This window comes from Symphalangus syndactylus, chromosome X, assembly GCF_028878055.3.
Source record: "Symphalangus syndactylus isolate Jambi chromosome X, NHGRI_mSymSyn1-v2.1_pri, whole genome shotgun sequence".
NCBI lineage: Eukaryota > Metazoa > Chordata > Mammalia > Primates > Hylobatidae > Symphalangus > Symphalangus syndactylus.
The window spans coordinates 53220356-53240526 of record NC_072447.2 but is presented as its reverse complement, the minus strand read 5'-3'; positions in this window follow the sequence as shown (position 1 = coordinate 53240526).

Here is a 20171-nt window from a genome sequence, read left to right as displayed (position 1 = left end):
AGAGAAGGTTCTAGTCTCTTCCTCTTCTTATAAGGACAGTAATGCCATCATGGAGGGCCCACTTTTCTGGTCTCATCTAAATATAATTACTGCCCAAAAGCCCCACCTCCTAATATCATCCCATTAGAGGTTAGGGCTTCAACAGATAAATTTTAGGGAGATACAAACATTCATTCCACAGCACACATCCTTTAGGGCCCCTGCAACTGTGCTTGGGGCATGTCAAAGATCTGGCTCAATGATCCCTGGGATGTAGGGTACCTGGATTCTGGGATGATGGTTTTTTTCCTTCTCTCCCACCTCTGCAGGATAGGATAGGGGTCTCCAGAGTAAAAGCAGTGTTAGTCCGTTTTGTGTTGCTATGAAGGAATACCTGAGACTGGGTAATTTATAAAGAAAAAAGGTTTAATTGGCTCATGGTTCTGCAGGCTGTACACGCATGGTGCCCGCATCTGCTTGGCTTCCAGGGAGGCCTCAGGGAGCTTTTTCACTCATGGCAGAAGGCAAAGTGGGAGCAGGCAAGTCACATGGCAAAAGCAGAAGCAAGAGAGAGAGTGGGGGAAGGTACCACACTTTAAAACAACCAGATCTCTGGAAAACTCCAGCTCCATGACCCAAACACTTCTCACCAGGCCCCACCTCCAACATTGGGGATTACATTTCAACATGAGATTTGGTGGGGACATATATACAAACTATAACAAGCAGTTAAACTTGTAAAGCCAGAAACCATTCCAAAGAATCTTGCCCAAGCCACAGAGGGTGGGCAGTGTCCTGATGACACCCTTGATTGCTCCCTGGACCACACACACTGCCACAGGGTCCAGAGGAGTGTGTAACAGGGAGACAGGAAGGAGAATGAGACTGGATCAGAGGTATCATGTCCTCAGGAAGTTAAAGGACGAAAAGAAGAAAACAACTACAGAAAAATCTGCTCTTAGCAGCTTCTGTGGGACCCTGGGGCTCTCAGGGCCACAATGGGGAACTCCTGTTTGATAACAGCCTGAGATGATCTCAGAGGCCAAACACACTCCAATGAGACTAGGATGAGCATAGGAGAGGGGAGGCAGGTGTCTCGTTGGGGACACGGCTCCTCTGGCTCACAGACTCTCTGGAGCACTAAGGCCCTGGAGTCTGCAACCTAAGCATTTGACCAGAAATATGTAAGGCCTCCCTCCACCTGGAGAGAGGGGAATGGGGCTTCCCTGGCAACGCTGGCCTCTGGCCACCTCTTTTTGTACTAGTGTAACAAACCATCCTTTTACTGTTGCCATGCACACCCGCTCTTGATGGGCTTTGCCGGCCAACATCAGGCATCTGTGTCTTTTGTAGGTGGATCGCCCTCAGGCTACTGCAGCTGCTTCTCCTGGGGGCAAACAGAACAAAAGTGCCTGGGAATTTCTGTTTCCCTGGGGTACCCTGGACCAGTAATGCTAATGGGTATGTGTTGGGGTCGGGTAAATACCCTAGCCAAGACTCTTGAGATGTGACCCCCACGGTCCCCATAGTTACCTACCATGGGACTTTGCCTGATTTTACACCTTTGTTGGCCTCCCCTCCTCAGTACCACTTCCTTACTGCCTTACTGGGTTTTACTGAGAACATTTAATACTAAAAGCCACTTTGATGTGAATCCTTGTCTCAAGGTCTCCTGAGGAATCCAACCTAAGACAGTTTTCACCAGCCTGAATCATTCAAACAGCAACAATAACAACAATGGCCATTGTCTGAACACTTGCCATGTTCTGACCTTTTTGCAAATAAACTAGCCCCTTGAGTCTTCAAAACACTCCCAGTAACAGTAAGGAAACTGAGGTTTAGAGAGAGCAGATATCTGTGGCCAGACTCACATATCTGCAGTTGCGGACTTTAAACCTGGATGGAATATGCCCCACTGCCATCCACTGCACACATGTTCTTCTCCACGTTCCTGCAGGGGACTCTCTAGCTCCTGCAGGAACATTTCACTCAAAGAACAAATATTCTCTTGAGCACCTCCCAGGAGCGAAGCATTAGGTATTGAAGTGCAGTGGTTTAAAAAAGTGTTTACCCTTTGCCCTCAGTTAGTAGGAAAGATACACAAGCAAACGAACAATTGCAACAGGGTGGAACAAGGTGGGAAAAGGCTGTGAAAAGTCAGTTTGCTATGGGACTTCCTAAGAGTAGTGCCATACAGCCTGAGGATATTGAGAGCTTGAAGGTGTCCAAAAGGGAAATCTTCCTCTCTGCACTTCAAATACTTGGAGAAAGTTAAAGTCTTTGTCTTAAGGCATCTTCTCTTTGGCTGAAGTGTTGTTCCCCATCCTCTTCAGTCTTTCCTCCTTACACTTGGCTCTCAGCCTCTTCAATATGTTGGTTGCCTCGGTTGTAAATGTTTCTTCTAAAGCGTGAGACCCAGCCTTGCTCAGAACCCCAGATGGGGTTGAATCAGGGCAGAAAGCAGCAGGCATAACCTCCCCAAATGAGACCCCTTGCTCCTATTAATGCATCCACAGTTGTTTCACACAGAACTTAGAGCTAGATCACACTCCTGCAGCAATTTCACGTGAAATGTGTCCTATCTAATTTTTATGCAACTGACTTTCTAAACTGAATGCCAACATTTTACATGTATTTCTGGGAATCTTTGCGTGAACAATTCTCTTTTTCTACTTCCAGATGTGTTCTCTGCTCTTTGCTGTGTTCTGTGTCTTGGGAGGCTGACCTCTGTAGACAGTATCACTGGTCCTGTGGCTCCCTGTTGGCTGTGGTTAATGGGTGGCACCCACAGGAGTTTAGAGTGAGGGAGGAGTGTGAGTTTGGGTATTTTGTCCATGTTTTGGGTATTTAACCCATCCCCAAATAATCTCTCTCATCCAGGTCACAATATTGACAGTGGCTGCATTTCTCTACCCATAGCCACAGCTCATGTCTGGTGGCATCTCTTCCATGGTTGTTGTGCTGAATTATGGCAAAACCATTTGTTTCCCTTGCCCTTTCAGGCCTAGAAGCGGTAGCAGCTTTGTGCTGTTCTAGCCTCTGGATGCTTCACCATTTGTTGTTAGTTTCCTTAACACTGCCTCCACCTCTGTAAATAGCTCCTTAATTAAACTCTCTTAAGTGAAACTTTCCAAGTGTGTGATTTGTTCCGGATGGGTTCCTGACTAAACTGGAGTGATGAGCTTAAGTCAAAAATATTAATTTATATTTAATATTTTAATTAAAATATACCTTAATTTGTATTTAATATTTTTGAATTCAGCTCATCACTCCAGTCCAGTGAAATCTTTTTGAGGCTTAGTTTTTTATCCATCATAATAGCTTTTATTTCCAGGTTTGTCTTACCTGGAAACTTGCTAAACAAGCCTTCTTTCCTGTCCAAAGCCAGCCAAGTCCTACACTGCCCAAATGCCTACACGGGATCTGGTTTGAAAGCTCATGCTTTGCCTAAGCAGGGACCACAACCATTCCTTGGACAAATCAGACACATTTCCTCTCCCACTCAGGAATTTCCATGGAGAAGCAGGATATAGAATTGTTCACCTGGTGGGAGGAGAGGAAGTAGACAGACATACAGAGAGAAGTAAGTTTAGGAGAATAGTTGAGTCACATTTAAGACAGAGCATCATCAAGTGGAGAGAGTGAACTCCTGCTGCCTGGGGGAGGGGAGGTGGTTTATTTGATAATCTAGACTCTATGGCTGTGTTAGATTCTTCCATTTCTGCAATAGTACAGTCGGTGTGAGATCTGGCCATATGGCATTCTCTTACTGGAGACTCCCAGTAAACTGCCATTACATAAGATAACCTGAAAGAGTTACACCCCAAAGGGATAATAAGGCACATTCTACATCTTCATCTAAGTCACTGAAAGGAAAGAATGTTGCTTAGGGCAGGGCAAGAGATAGAGTTTTGAGTGCCACCAGAGACCTTCCTGAAGAGTGACATCAATGTGGATCAATACTTGTGGAAGACATTGCTAGTGCTCAGTGATATCCATATTCTCCTCTTCTTTCTGGCCACATGGCTAAACCTCATTTCCCAGCCCCCGTGTACTGTGTGCTCCCATGTGACTGAATTCTTGCCAGTGGAATGTGGGTGGAGATTATGTACACCATTTCTAGTCCTGGCTTGCAGAAATCTCCCACACAAGATTTTCCTCTCTACTCTTTCTCTGGAAGCCTTGGAGGTCATAAATTAAAGATGGTAGTAACATAATATGGAAGGACCTATGCATCTGAATGACTGTGTGGGGAAAAGTTTCTCTTGCTGATCATATTTTGCTGTGATGTGAGCAAGGAACTTTATTGTCTAAGCCATTGAAATTTAGGGGTGAGTTGTTAAAGCAGTTAGTATACCCTGGCTAATATAGGAATGGGTACCAGAAGTGGGGTTCAAACCCACATAGGCATACAATTAATTCAGTCAGCTTCAATTTAGCAAATTATATTACCAGTCAGTTCACTTTTGTCCATATTTTCCATAAGAATAAGATTTGAGATTTTTGTAAAATGCTCTGCATAAATCAGGTATAATTATGTGCATTGCTTTTTCCTGATCCATCGGGTGACTTACTCCAATATATCACTGAAAAAGATACAGAGTCAATTTGGCCTGACTTGAGTCCTTCATTTGTTTGTTTGTTCTTTCTTTCCTCCCTCTGACCCTCCCCTATTTTGTCTTTCTTTTGCCAGAAGTTAAAAGACTACCACTTTAACAGTCAAATTAATTTTTTTTCTGGGAAACATCCTCAACTTCATGGTTCTATAATTCCTCAAAATCTACATTTCTCCTTTTTTTGAAAAGCAAGACATTTGTTCTTTTTCAGTAGATTTAGTTTCCATGAATGTATAAAAAATATGTACTTCTGCCACTTCACAGAAAATGCCAGAACCTTACGACAGTTCAACTCCATTTACTCCCTCCTACCATAATAAATTCCATTTACTTAAGCTATATGCCAGTATTCTAAACACTATACATATTAACTCATTTAATCCTCACTGCAAACCTGTGGGGCTGATAATTTATTATCCCCATTGTACAGTTGAGAAAACTGATGCTCATAGAGGGGACATAATTTCCCCTGGGGTTTTTCAGTTTATAAGTGGCAGAGCTGGGATTCCAATCCCAGCAGTCTTCCCTCAGAGGCCACTTGCCCAACCACCAAGCTCTACAAGCATCAGCTGCTGATGTCTAGGATGGCTTTTGTTTGTTTTGATTGCGTTTTGGCTCCTTTCCCAAAAGTATCATCTCTGCTTTACCACCCCCGCCCCCACCCGCTGCCCTGCCCCCAGCAGTGTCCTGGTGAACACAGAAGGGGCACCCCAGCCCAGCAGGGTTCAATTGACAGACTGGACAAGGAAATCCAGACCTCTGGGGAGTTTGAGCCAAATCTGCTACTCTCAACAGGGAGGATGAAGGCGTCCTCGGCCCTCCTGCCACTGCTCAGCCCCAGAGTCAGTGGAGCCCACCAAAGCCATGTTCTTGGACACCCACTCCGTTACTACCTGGTAACTTCCCTTGGAGCAGTTGGGGGGCAAAGGAGAGGGAACATGCCTGCAATGTAATTAACACTATAACAACTTGTTTCCCCCTTGGAGAATTACACCATTAGCTGCTTCAATTGTGCATGAAATATAAATTACATTACTCGGAGGCATCATGTCGGAGCAGACGCAATGCTAAGTGACGAGGCTGTCTACAGTGCATCCCACTCCCTAGCCAGCAGGTCAGAAGGAACACGGGCCCTGAAGCCTACAGCCAGAAGATCTGCCTATGGTCTCCTTGGCTGTTGCAGCCTCAGAGGGCCCAACACGGAAACTCTTTCCTGGGCAGTGGAGACTCTTTCCTGGGCAGTCCAGGAAGCCAGATCCAGGGAGCATCATCTCTAGCACTTTTTGCTGTGTGCATGTATGAGTTTGTGTGTGTGTGTGTGTGTGTGTGTGCAGGCGCACACATTTTGGAAAGCTGGAGGAGCCAGTCCAGAGCGTTAAATATCTGTCAGGGAACGGGTGCAGTGGCTCACACCTATAATCCTAGCACTATGGGAGACTGAAGCAGGAGGATTGCTTGAACCCAGGAGTTTGAGACCAGCCAGGGCAGCACACTGAGACTTTGTCTCTACTAAGTCTCTACTGAAAAAAAAAAATTAGCCGAACGTAGTGGCACACACCTGTAGTTCCTGCTACTCAGGAGGCTGAAGGGGGAGGATCCCTTGAACCCAGAAGTTGGAGGCTGCAGTGAGCTATGATTGGGCCACAGCATTCCCATCTGAGTGACAGAGTGAGACCCTGTCTCAAACAAACACAAAAACAAATAAATATCTGTCAGGCTGAGTGAGAAGTGAGTGGCCAAATCCACTTGAGAAGGGAGGGAGGTAATCCTTCACCAGGCAGATCCAAACTGGTCCCCAGCATGCATTTTTCCTTCCATTCATTCATTTGGCTTGCTGGAAATGCTCTGATCCCCTACCTGGGCCAGGCCTACATAACTCCCTACTTGCTTGCCACACCAGCTTTCTGGCCACTAACCTAAGCCAGCTTGAGACACTCGTTCTGTATATAGCTGGGATGGGTTCAGAAGGTGCTGAGAGATATGCTGCAGGATTTTGGCCAGTCCTCCTTCTTTGAGGACGGTAAAAGAACTTTCCAAATCCTGGTGTCATGAGAAGGTGTCCTTGCTTTTTCAGAAGAGGTACAGGTTTCATTTGTACCTGTTTCAGTATTGAGAGGGGGAAGTGACACTGGATACAATTAACAGTGACCACCATTGTGCCTTTTATGAAGCCACCATACCTCCAACCCAGGGGCCCCATTCTTCCCCTCTTCCTGGTCCTGGAATACTGGGTCCAGCCTGGTTCCATGGAAAGAATGGGAAGGGCTGTCCCTGGGTGCTGTTAGCAGCTGCTTGGGAGGCTCAGAGCCAGCTTCTTTCACCAGAGCCCCTGTTAGGGCAGGAAGTTTGGAAACCCATCCTGAAGCTGCAGGAGAAATTTGGGAAAATATCGTGCAATTACCCTAATGACAGCTGTACAAATCACACAACCACCCCTCAAATCCCCTGCCGCTGAGTAGAGCCAAAAACTGGAAGAGCCAAAACCCACATATGGATTCAGGGAGACCTCTGGAAGCTGTCCCTGCGGAAGGCCTGTGTTGGGGTAAGGAGGGAGGGCAGTGAGAGCTGCAAAAGCTCCAGGGCCTCAAGCTCTGCTAGAAGGGAGGGGACCACTTCAAGGCAGCCCCCTCCCGCACAAACCCATTCAGGCCAGACCCACCCCATGGAAGTCCTACCGTCTGCCCTCTCCCTGATCGGCTTCCCACCTCACGCTCCCTCCCAGACCAGACCAGCTCAGAAGACTCTTTGAACAGGGCACATGGGATAGGGTGACAGCTGTCAGCTGTTAGTGCCCTGGCTTGGGAAACCTCCCTTCTTCAGATCCAAATATTTTCTTGGACTTCAATCAAGACCCAGATCAAGCCTGTCTTACCCCTTTTCTCACAGAGCCATCCTAGGTTCCCTCCCACAGGCTGGTCAGATCCACTAAAAGCACTCAGTTGTGCTATGCAGTCCGCCTCTTAGTCCCGATTCCCATAGAACCATCTGCTGTGAGAAATCACAAAACTGCCAGATGGGGGACAGGGAGGTGCTTCTGTTCCAGTCATCTCTCTCTGGCTGTATCATAGTTCAAGGCACACAGTAGGTGTTAACTCACAGATCTGCAGTGCAGTGGGAAAGGATTGTTCTACTAGTCCGACAGCATAGGCTGGGATTCTAGGTAGGTATTAGCATCTTCATTTTACAGATCCTGAAACTGAGACTTGAGAGGCACAGAGGTAGCTGACAGGTACTTGGTGTGTGTTGGGCACTTATGCCAGGTTGAGAATTAGGCACTGGGGATACACATGGAAGTCATCATCCCTGCCTCTCCATGGGGGGAGGGGTTGGGGGAGGTTACTATTGAAAGACAGGGTGGGAGACTCAGCTTCTTTGCTTTGGTAGATTGTAGGGTTGTGGAGAAGCCCATCCCTGGGGCTCAGCTCCTGGGGAGTTCTGAACAATTTACTGAAAAAGAAAGACAAGAGAAGGAAGACCTTGGCTGTGAACTCTTGGCTGGCAGGGCAGTCCCTTGCCTATAGATCGGATGAGAACTGGCAAGACATTACAGGCTGAGGGGTCTAGTGAGGAATCTGAAAAAATGAAGGATTTTCTCAAGGACAAGCAGGCTTCTAATATAATTCATAACAGCAATAGCACTCTTTTTTCGAAAGGGTTACCCTGTGGCAGGCCTGGTGCTGAATTCTTTCCCCACGTTATCTCTGTAATGGAAAAGGGTGCTGGTGGCAACTGTGGCTTTTGTTGCCAGACTGCCCTGGGTTCCAATCGTGGCTCTCTCACCTCCCAGCTCTGTGACTTTGGACAAGTCACTGGAAGCTCCTTGTGCCTCCAGCTCTGTCTGTAGAATGGGGATGTGAATAGGGTTTTTACCTCATTAGGTTGTTGTGGGGATTGAATGAATTAACATATGCAAAGAGCTTAGAACTATGGTTCTGCAAGTGTGGTCTGTGGACCAGCATTTCCTGGGAGCTCCTTAAAAATGCAGGATATCAGGCCTGCCCCAGACCTGCTGAATCTGCATCTGCATGCCTACAAGACCTCCAGGGGGTTCATGTGGAAGTTGGAAGCACTGGCTGGTAACAGTGCCTGAACTAAGTGCTCTATAACTGTTGGCTGTGATTACTGTTATTATTTATTATCCCATCTAATCCTGAAGCACACCCACTGGGCAGGAAACCATGACTGGGAATAGGTAACAACTCTGCCTCAGCTCCCACAGCCAGGAGGTAGGATTCCAGAGAGTCAGCAATCAGCCTGGTGTGCCTGTGACTGAGGGGCTTTCAGTGCTAAATCAGGAACAGACAGGGGAAACCAGTGTAGTTGGTTACCCTCAGTGCAGACCACTCCACGGTTCTGGGGCCTTGGCGACTAAGGGGTGCAGCATCATTACAGCACACACTTTAAAATTGTGATTACACACACATGACATAAAATTCACCACTTTAAAGTACAATTCAGTGGCATTAAGTACATTTCACAATGTTTGGCAACTGCCACCACTACCCAGTTCTGGAACTTTTTTTATACCCCTAATGGAAACCCCATACCCATTAGCAGTCATTCCTTATTCCCTGTTTCTCCCAGCCCTGGGCAACCACGAATCTACTTTCTGTTTCTACAGATTTGTCTATTTTGGACACTTCATGTGAATGGAATCATACAATATGTTGCTTTTCCTCTTTCACTTAGCATAATGTTTTCGAGATTCATCCATGTTGTAGCATGTGTCAGCATTTCATCCCTTTTTATGGCTGAATAATATTCCATTGTATGTATAAACTGTATTTTGTTGATCCATTCATCCATTGATGGACACCTGGGTTGTTTCTACCTTTTGGCTCTTGTGAATAATGCTGCTATGAACATCCATGTACACGTATCTGTTTGCATCCCTGCTTTCAATTCTTTGAGGACATGTATGTAGGAGAGGAATTAGAGGATCATATGGCAATTCCGTGTTGAACTTGTTGACGATCAACATATGTTTTTAAGTCCCCTCATGTGTAAGCACTGAAGAGTCCTTTAAGATCTAGCAAGAAACAACACCTAGATCCTGCCCTTGAGGGCCCCCAGTCCAGGGGTGAGTTGGAGGGCTTGCCTGTTGAGGCCCAGGTCCCCCACAGTCCCATTCCCCTCTCTGCATCCTCCTTCAGGGAACTGGAGGAGCATTTGCTTTGGGAGGAGCCAGCCCCAGAGATTTCTGTTGCTCCCTGACACTTAAGAAAATCAGTGAAAACAACCACAACAACAACAACAACAAAACTAGCGGAGAGCACCGAAGTGTGTTGTGGCTCTCAAGTGTGGGGCCATAGCGGCAGTGAGTTAAGGGATAGGGGAGGGAAGGTGGTCTGGGGAAAGGAGAGAGAATCAATTTCTGGATCCATCTTTGGGAAAGCAGGAGTCACTTCAAAGCAAAAGGATGAAAATATCTCTCTGCTTTCAGGAGGAACCCCTCAGCTGACCAACCCCTTGCCCTGAACATGCCGGGTCTGGTCACGTTGAAGGGCTAGGCATGGGCGGGCACACAGGAAAGTGTTTGATGCCTGGGTGGTCACCGCTCAGGGGCCTCCTGTGTATTCTGGGCTAATTAGTGGTCTTCAGTGATTCCCTGGGGATTCTTTCGCAGTGACCTGTGGCCCCCTGAGGCATGATGCCAGGTGAAAGCTGTTGTGGAGAAGTGAGAGGGTTGGCCTGGATACACCCCCACCCGGGCTGAAGCAGGGAGCTGGGCTGGCTCCCTCACCTTGACCTGGAGGGATGAGAAGTTGGCTTGCTGATTCTCTGGGTTAGAAGTCAAGATTGAGCTAGAGAAGGGGGAGCAGAGGGAGGAAGGAGGAGGAGAAGGAGGAGGATGAGAGCTTTTCCTAGAGGAAATAATGACCAGAAGGGCTACTAGTCAGGATGAAGGGTGGCAGGCCGGCAGGCAGAAGCTGTGCTGAGGTTGCTGCATCATGGAGGAGGGGAGAGTGGAGGGTGAGAGGTCAGCGAAGGCCAGCCTCAAAGCTGCCTCGAAGAATGTTTCCACTTCCTAACCCAGCTGCACAGGCTGGTTTTCTGTCTCTCTACTGTAAACACTGCAGCCTTCACCTCCACCGCGCACTGAACCCCAAAGTGGGGCCCTTATCTGCCCGCCCCTCCCACCGACCTGTCCCTGTTGCCATGGAAACTATCTCCGGGGTAAGGTGATCTCTCTCTACTTGCAACCTCCCTGCTTTCAGCACCAATCAATCAAACCCCCCAACCCCATCTCTAAGGGGGAGGTCCTAGGGGAGAGTAAGGAAGGAGAGAAATTTAACACAGGAAAAAGAACAACATTAATGAAAAATGAACAAAGAGAGGGGGTGATGTAATTCCGGCTGTTGATCAATTCCTTTTGTCCCTCCAGCAACCACACCCTTCCCGTGCTTCACTCGTTGGGGAGGAAGGGACTCTCATGGTTGGGGGGTGGTTTCAGAGTTGTCCTGGACCCAGGGCAGAATTCTGGCCATGGAGGTCTTCTGAGGATTTGCCTCTCCTCTGAAAGAAGGTCACAGGAATGACAAATCAGTCTGGTCATGGGTAATTAGAGATGGACTAGAGCTTACCTGCCAGAGTAAGCAAGGTCATAACTAGGCTGACCACTGAGGATTTATTTCCTGTGGCAGATTGTATTTTGCACAAATGGCTGAAACAATAGTTTCTGTCCTATATGCTCCTCTGGAAAAGGGTCTCACTCCCATGCAAATATGGAGTCTGTGTCCCCTCCCTTTGGATCTGGGCAGGACTTACGGCTGCCTCTATGAATAGAGTACAGCAGAAGTGATGTTCCGTGACTTCCAAGGCTAGGTCAGAAAAGGCAATGCAACTTTTGCCTAGATCGCTCTCTCTCTCAGGACATGATCTCTGGAGCCCAGTTGCCTTGCTGTGAGGAAGTCCAGATGATATAGAGATGTGTGGAGAGATTCCTGACAGCAGCCCCCACCGAGTCCCAGTTAACAGCCAGCATCCACAGCCAGACATGCAAATGATTATGCTTTTGATATGACTCCAGTATCAGCCACTGTCTGCCTGAAACCACAGGGAGAATCATCTAGCTGAGCCCAGCCAATCCCAGAACCATAGGAGAAAATGATAACTGATTGTAGCAGTTTTATGCCATTAGGTTTGGGGTGGCTGGTTTCACAGCAATAGAAAACTAGGATGAAGCTGGACGTTAGGAATTAGAAGTTTGGATTCTATGGCAAGATTTGCCACAACACACCCACTTTAGACCCTCAACTTATCTGCCTCTAAAAACACAGAGGTTCAATGGTTTCTCATGACCTGTTTGATGGTTGGTTTTACATTTACACGTAGTCATAATCAGTCACTACTCTGTAAAATGCTGTGAGAGATCTAGGTGAAAATTATGATCCAGATGACAACTTTGTGCTCCAAAAGAAACAAATGTCACATTTGCCCTGGGCACCTGTTTTGCGGTTTGTTCATGCATTACCTATAGATCGTCTATTCTTGTTAATTACAAAACCAGTGGCTACCTGTATGCTTTTCCAATACCTCCTTCTATTGGTGAAGTATTGACCAATTTTCCATCTGAACTGGGCACTGCCTCCCCTGTAAGTAGCTGTCACATTGTTTTCTGTTCACAGTCAAACTTCTTTAAAGTTGTATATATCAGTGGTTCTCAAACTTTAGCATTCATCAGAATCACCTGTAGGCCTTGTTAAAAACAGATTCCCGGATTTCAGCCTCAGAATTTCTAATTCAGTAGATCTGAGGTGAGGCTTGAAAATTTGTGCTTCTAACGAGCTTCCCATATGATACCAATAGATACTGCTGGTCTATGGACCCTGCTTTTGGTAGCATGGTAATATATTGTTACCTCAATTTCTTTTATTTCCTTTTCAGCCTATTACAGTGTGGTTTTCTCCTCTATCATGGTTCCTGTGAAGATCACAGATGCTTTTGTAATAGTCAAAACTAATGACTTTTGCTCATTCCTGACCCTCTTTTGACATCTATGAATCATCAAATGCCATCGACCACTTTTTTTTTTTCTTGCAGTGTCCTCCTTTGCCTCTTGCTTACACACCTCTCCTAGTCTTGAACCTGTCTATGGCTCTTTCTCCATCTCTTTCCCTCACTCATCTCTCAACGGTTGACATTCTCTAGTGTTCCTTTTTAATCTTTTTTCTGACTTCACCCTTTCTTTCTGGTTCCTGTTGTCATCTACCACCTCTACACCAAAGTCTTCTGAATTTATAGCTCCTGCTGTAGCTTCTCTCCTGATGTCGAGGCCCATATTTCTGCCAGCTGGGTATGCTGTAGGCATCTGACATATCCCAAACCATCCTCCTCACTTCTTCGGTAAACCTGTGTTATATCCCTTATCCCTTTAGACACACAAGCTAGTTATCTCTCCCTCAGAGCCAACAGTCATCAAGTCCTAGCCATACATATCTCTCTGATGCCCCTCTCCTCCTTCCCCTCACCTTTGTTAGGGTCCCCAGTAGGCCTGGACCATTGTCATGGCTTCCTAAGCGCTCTTCTTGCAACCAGCCTGTTTTCTTGCCATTCCATTTTTAACGCCATTATCAGTTAGATTTCTGACATAGAGATCAGATCACTTAATTTCTTCATTAAAACATTTTAATGACTTTCTGCAACAGCAGCAGAGGCTCTTGTTGTCTCACTCTGCAGTCTTTTTGCTATTTTTGTGGACATTGGCTCCCAGTGTGCCTCCACTCCTGGAAGCCAGTGTCTTTCTGTTGAGGGACTGCCCTCAGGCTGCCAGAGCCATGTCACCTGCATTGTGGGTGACTGTGGGCAGCCCAAAGTGCATGGGGACAGCTCTGAACCAGTGATTGCTGGGTGAGAGGCTAGACTCCTCTTCCAATCTAGACAACTCTGAGGTATGACCTATAGTGTCTCCAGAGTTCCCTTGTAGGATTGAGCAGAAGTTGCTCTCCATGAGACTTTGCCTAGTACAGTCTGTTGGCTTGGCTTTTGACCCTTCCCTACTTCTTTCCTAGCATTTCCAGGTAATAATTCCTAATAAATCATTTTCACAAGAATCCTTTTCTGCTTCTGGGGACCTTGACCTAAGACAAGTACTTATAGGATAAAGTGAAACCTCCTTAACCTGGAAGACAAGGCCTTCTGGAATCTGATCTTAACATTGTTTCTGGATTTATCTTTCATGAGTCTCATCTGACATTACAGCCACCATATCAAGAACTTGAGTTCCCAGAAAATGCCATGTGCTTTCAGACTCCTGCATCTCTGATTGTGTGTTTTCCTTTGGAGAATGTCAATACAGCTCACCCTTGAAGGCCCAGCACACACATACTGAAATTTTTCTTCTGGTGCCACCACTCCTTTCCTTTTGTCCTTGTATTTGTATATTTTCCTGATACAATACTTAATGAGTTAATGCATGAAAATCTGTTTTCCACATTCAAATGTCAACTCCTTAGGGTTAGTACCATGTTTCATTAATGTTTGTATTCTCAATGCCCTGCAGAATACTTTGATCCTTAGTGGGTGTTTGTTATGGGTTGAACTGTGTCCTCCCAGAGAAGATGTGTTGAAGTCCCAACTCCCAGTGCCTCAGAATGTGATGTTATTTGGAAATAGGGTATTTGCAGATGTCATCGTGTTCAGATGAGGTCATTAGGGTGGGCCCTAATCCAATATGACTAGTGTCCTTATAACAGGGGAAATTTGGACACAGAGGCATGCACACAGGGAGAACACCATATGAACATGAAGGAAGAGATCTGGGTGATGCTTCTATGAACCAAGAAACACCAAAGATCGCCAATGACCACCAGAAGCTGGGTGAGAGTCAGGGAACAGATTCTCCTCACAGCCTTCAGAAGAAACCAACCTTAGCAAAACCTTGATCTCAGATTTCCAGCCTCCAGAACCGTAAGACAAAACGTTTCAGTTGTTGTAAGCTACCAGTGCATGCTACTTTGCTACAGCAGTCCTGGGAAACTAATACAGTGTTCAATAAATGTTGGTTGAGTGAATGAATTTGATGTGACACTTATTTAGCATTTTCTACTTGCCAGGCGCTGTTCTAAGCCCTATACAAATATTAACTGTTTTAATTCTCATAATAGGAAATACTACTATGAGGAAGGTATTGTTATTATCTCCTTTTACGGAGGAGGAAATCGAGACACAGAGAAGTTAAGTAACTTGCCCAAAGTTGCACAGTGAGAGATAGAGTCAGAATTTGAAAGGTAGCCTGACTCTAGAGCCTAAGAGCTTTCCTACTATGCTCTGCTGAATTAAGATCATCCTTGTAACAACTGTTACACTTGAGGTTCTCAGGACAGCAGAGGCGGCAACTGAGACGGAGAGGGTGAACAGCTGAGGTTTGCATGGGTGGTAGGGGGAATAGATGGAAATCGACCCCTTTTTCCCTGATTTCCTAATCTATTTTCCTCTCTGCAAACCAGAGGAGATGGTCCTTGAGAGGATCTCATGATAAATACTCACATTTGAAAGTCATTGCCACTAGACTGGGTACCAGCCAGTAAAAACGGGGCGGATAGTTGTTGTCAGGGAGACCTGGCTCCTCACAGGGGAGGATGCTCTGTCGCTGGTTATGGGCTAACAGTGGTGGGGTAAATTTTCATTCTCTGTGAGTGTAACTTCCATGACTGATGGTTATAGGTAGAATTGCTTGGGCTTTAGATTTGTGGACCTGTTGCCCATAAACCACATTTTCATATAGAATACATGTCTGAGGAGAAGTGGGCATGTTTTAATCTCATGAGTTATGGTGCTGCCTCCCTCTAAAATCTCTGAGCCAGCCTCCGATGAGTGAAGAGGTTGCTGTGGTGAGGGAAAAACCCACCCAACGTCTCACAGCCTCCCTTCCCCACTCTCTCCTCAGAGGCCAGCATTAATTTACTCAGTACGAAGGGAGGATGTTCTAATCAGTTTTTAAGGGCCCTTGCTGCAAGAGTGGCAAGAAGAGAAGAGAGGTGCAATTTTGGCCTCTTCAGTCATGATTCCCAATTGCTAGTGGCCACCGAGTGGCTTAGCAATGGATGTGGTTGCAAAAGATGATGGTGGTGATGGTGGTGGTGATGGGGTGTGTGTATGTGTGTGTGTGTGTGTGCCTCTCCACAATCAAGTGGGCTCTGCATACCAGGTCTTTTTAATGATAGGTTTCTTTGAGGTTAGCCAAGTGTGAGAAAAGAAGGTGTGCTTGCTTAAAAGCTTCCAGAAGAATGGTGCTTGCTATACATGGATGGAAACTGTTGGCCAATAAAGTGCACAAATTACAAACAAGCCTTGTGCCAGAAGGGGGTGCTGTGGAGCACAGACTGGTGATTTGAGGCGGGGTGCAGGCACAAATCTGGGCAGGTGCTGGTTTGAGAGGGGTGGCTGGTAGATCGAGAACTGGGAGCTGGGTGGGAACCGGAGTGGAGTTGGGACATACATATGCATTCTGGGGCTCTGCGGATGTTTGGATAAGGACCCGGCCAGATGCCAGGAGATATGTATGATACAAGAGGCGAGTGCAGAAGCCAGGTCTAGATAAGGACAGGAGCTCAAGCAGAAGGATGTTCCAAGAAACAGGGAGCAGGCAACTGGGGGGCTAAGTGCAGCTTTGTCTACAAGGGGAGGCAAGGGAAGCACTAAGCCAGGCGGAAAGACCCCCGGGGACTTCACCTTCCCTGGAAGGATTTTTGTTATTGTTAGGGGAAATTTTGTGGTGGTGTTATCCCTGTAGCCCACGATGCCTTAATTCTAAAGCCACATCATTCTTTTTTTCTCTCTCTCTATCTTTCTTTTTTTTTCTTTAAGTTCTAGACATATGTATACATGTGCCATGTTGGTGTGCTGCACCCGTTAACTCATCGTTTACATTAGGTATATCTCCTAATGCTATCCCTCCCCACTCCCCTCATCCTCTGGCAGACCCCAGTGTGTGATGTTCCCCACCCTGTGTCCATGTGTTCTCATTGCTCAATTCCCACCTATGAGTGAGAACATGCGGTGTTTGGTTTTCTGTCCTTGAGATAGTTTGCTCAGAATGATGGTTTCCAGCTTCATCCATGTCCCTATAAAGGACATGAACTCATCCTTTTTTATGGCTGCATAGTATTCCATGGTGTATATGTGCCACATTTTCTTTTCTTTTTTTTTTTTTTTTGAGACGGAGTCTCGCTCTGTTGCCCAGACTGGAGTGCAGTGGCGCAATCTCGGCTCACTGCAAGCTCTGCCTCCCGGGTTCACGCCATTCTCCTGCCTCAGCCTCCCAATTAGCTGGGACTACAGGCACCTGCCACCATGCCCAGCTAATTTTTTGTATTTTTAGTAGAGATGGGGTTTCACCGTGTTAGCCAGGATGGTCTTGATCTCCTGACATCGTGATCCACCCACCTCGGCCTCCCAAAGTGCTGGGATTACAGGTGAGAGCCATCACACCCGGCCATGTGCCATATTTTCTTAATCCAGTCTATCATTGATGGACATTTGGGTTGGTTCCAAGTCTTTGCTATTGAAGCCATACCATTCTTTACCTGGTTCCCAGAACATCATCCTCTCTTGGTTTTGCTCATCCCTTTGGCCACACCTTCCCAGCCTCCTTGTCTCATTTGCTTTTCACCTCCTCAACCTCTCACACTCACAGTGTCCCAGGACTCCTGGGCATGTCTTTTTCTCGTCTCCCTCTATTCCCTCCCCTAAAGTGGCCCCATCCAGTCGTGTGGTGTTGAAGGTATCTATGCACTCAGAACTCCCCCGTTCCTATCCACAGTGCATGGCTTCCCGATTGCTACTTAACATTTCCCCTCCACACCAAATAGCATCTCAGACTCTGCCAAGTTCCCATCATCTCCTTGCTTGAGCCCATTCTTCCTGGTCTTTGGAGTCTCAGTTTTGGCAGCTCCATTCTTCCAGTTGCTCAGGTCCAAAACCTTACATTCATCCTTCAGTTTTTCCTCTTGCCCATTCTTGCAGTAAATCCCACTGGCAATACTTTAAAACAGAGATGCAGAACCTCACCACTTGCCACCCTCTCTAGTCCCACCTCACCCTCTCAAGCCTGGATCACTGAGGCAGCCTCTTGAGTGACTGCCCTAAGAGCTTGTTCTTAACACAGCAGCTAAAGTGCTCCCTTATTATTGTATATTTTTTTCAGAGACAGGGGTCTTACTTATGTTGCCCAGGCTGGTCTTGAACCTTGGCCTCAAGTGATCCTCCTGCCTCAGCCTCTGGAGAAGCTGTGACTACAAGCACAAGCCACCATGCTGGGCTTAAAATGCTCCTTGTAGAACATGAGTCAGACCGTGTCCCTCCACAGCTCACTACCTTCCAATGGCCTCTAGCTCATCCCAAGGAAAGCCAATCATCACAGTGGCACACATGGCCCTACACAATCTCCCCTTCCCACACTGCCCCGTGACTTCATTTCCTACCACCCTCCCCATTGCCCCCCTGCCTTAGTCGTGATGGCTTCTTTGCCCTTCCCCCAGCAGGCTAGGCACACATCTATCTGAGGGCCTTTACCCTGGCTCTTTCCTCCTTCTTCTTCTTCAGGGCTTGACCCCAAAGTCACCTTCTAGTGACACCTTTCCAGACCTCTTAAAGGCTGCAACCCTATTACTCTCTCCAACCCTCCCTAGCAACCTTCCCTGATTTGTTGCTATTCATAGCTCTTTACAATCTTGCTATATATTTTACTCCCCCACTAGAATGTAGGCTCTGTGAGGGCAAGAAATTGGGGCAGTTGGTTCACAACTGAATTTTTAATACCTAGAAGAAGGCCTGGAACAGTGATGTGCCTGATAACAATTTGTTGAGTACATAACATTAATTTTCTTGGGTCGTAATCTATGCTGTTAGTGACCAGTGTATTCTTCTCTTCCTTCCTTTCTCCTTCCTTCCTTCCTTCCTTCCTTCCTTCCTTCCTCCCTTCCTTCCTTCTTTCTTCCCTCTTCCTCCTCTTCTTCTTTCTCTTCCTTCATCCTTTCCTTTCCTCACATCTCCTCGCTCCCTCTTCTCCTTTTCTTTCTTAACTAAATAATGCTTACTCTACCTTCAGTTTCTGTAGTGCCTTGTGGTTTGTAATACTCTTTCACATAATCTCATCTGATCTTGGCAATAACTGTGGGAGGCCAACTGGGCAAGCTCTTCTATCCTCCTGTGATTGAGGGGTCAGCCTGAGGTGAAGGAAAATGAAGCAGGTGTTCCAGATGGCCCACAGTTGATTCTCTGGGCTCAGATGCTGGGCTGCTTACCTCCAGTTGTGGTTCATGGTTTCCAGTCCCCTAACAGCCTTTCAGCTCCAGTGACCACATCTCCCTGCTTCTCTACCCTGGACGTGCTCAGTTGAGCACAAGTGCAACTCAGAGGTACAGGGAGAGTTAATGTCCCCAGGGCAACCCTGAAACATGGGGGATGAGAGTTGGTAGATGTTGTGGATTGAATGTTTGTGTCCCTCTGAAATTTATATGTCAAAGCCTTAACCTCCAGTGTGATAGTATTTGGAGGTGGGGTCTTTGGGAGATGATTAGATTTAGATGAGGTCATGGGAATGGGGTCCCCATGATGGTATTAATATCCCCATAAGAAGAGGAGGAAGAAACGAGACAGAGTTCTCTCTCTTTCTGTCATGTGAGGACACAGAGAGATTGCAGCTGTCTGCAAGCCAGGAAGAGAGCTCTCACCAACAACTGAATCTGTGGAATCTTGTTCTTGGACTTCTAACTCCCAGAACTGTGAGAAATAAACACCTGTTGTTCAACCCATCCATTTCTTTGGTATTTGTTACGGCAGCCTGATGGACTAATACTGTAGGTAAATACCCAGCCTCCCTGTCCCCAGACGGGACAATTCTAAGGCATGTTGCACTGGGTTTCTGGAAGATTCCCTGGAGGGATTGAGCCCCAGCTGCCCACAGGGGTAATGTCCTCATTAACACCTCTTTTATTTGCTTCCTTCACTTCCCTGCCTCACTTCCCTGATTCCTTGCTGTGCTTCCCGGGATCACCTCCCAATCAAACCACTTGTATCTAAGTCCTTTATGAGATACCTAACCTGATGCAGAAGGGGACACCAGATTTTTCTGATGATACTGAGAGACCCTTCTGCGACCTTGGACAAGGGCTGCCAGATGTACAAATAAATACAGGACTCCTGTTTACATGTGAATTTTAGATAAACAACAGATACATTTTTAGTGTAAGTTCTGTGCAATATTGGGGGCATATTTATACTAAAAAATCCTTATCTGAAATCCAAATTTACCTGGGCATTTTGTATTTTCTCTGGCAACCTGAATCATGGCTGGAAAGAAGGGTGAACTAATTAGGAAACAGGAAATGATTACAAAGTCCTGGATTTTGTGTCATTCTGGACTGGATAAGGCAGATTTGTGAGCCTTTTAACCTTTATCATACCTAATCTAGGAATGGTTTGCACCCATCATCCTCTTGGGCACCCTATATAGCTAACTGTGTATGAGGACAGTCGGGGAGAAACATCACCCAAGGAGGTTAAGGAAATGGCCACAACCCAGGGGTATGTTCCCTGAGGTGAAAACCCTAGTGGCCTTCAAGGCTGTAGTCA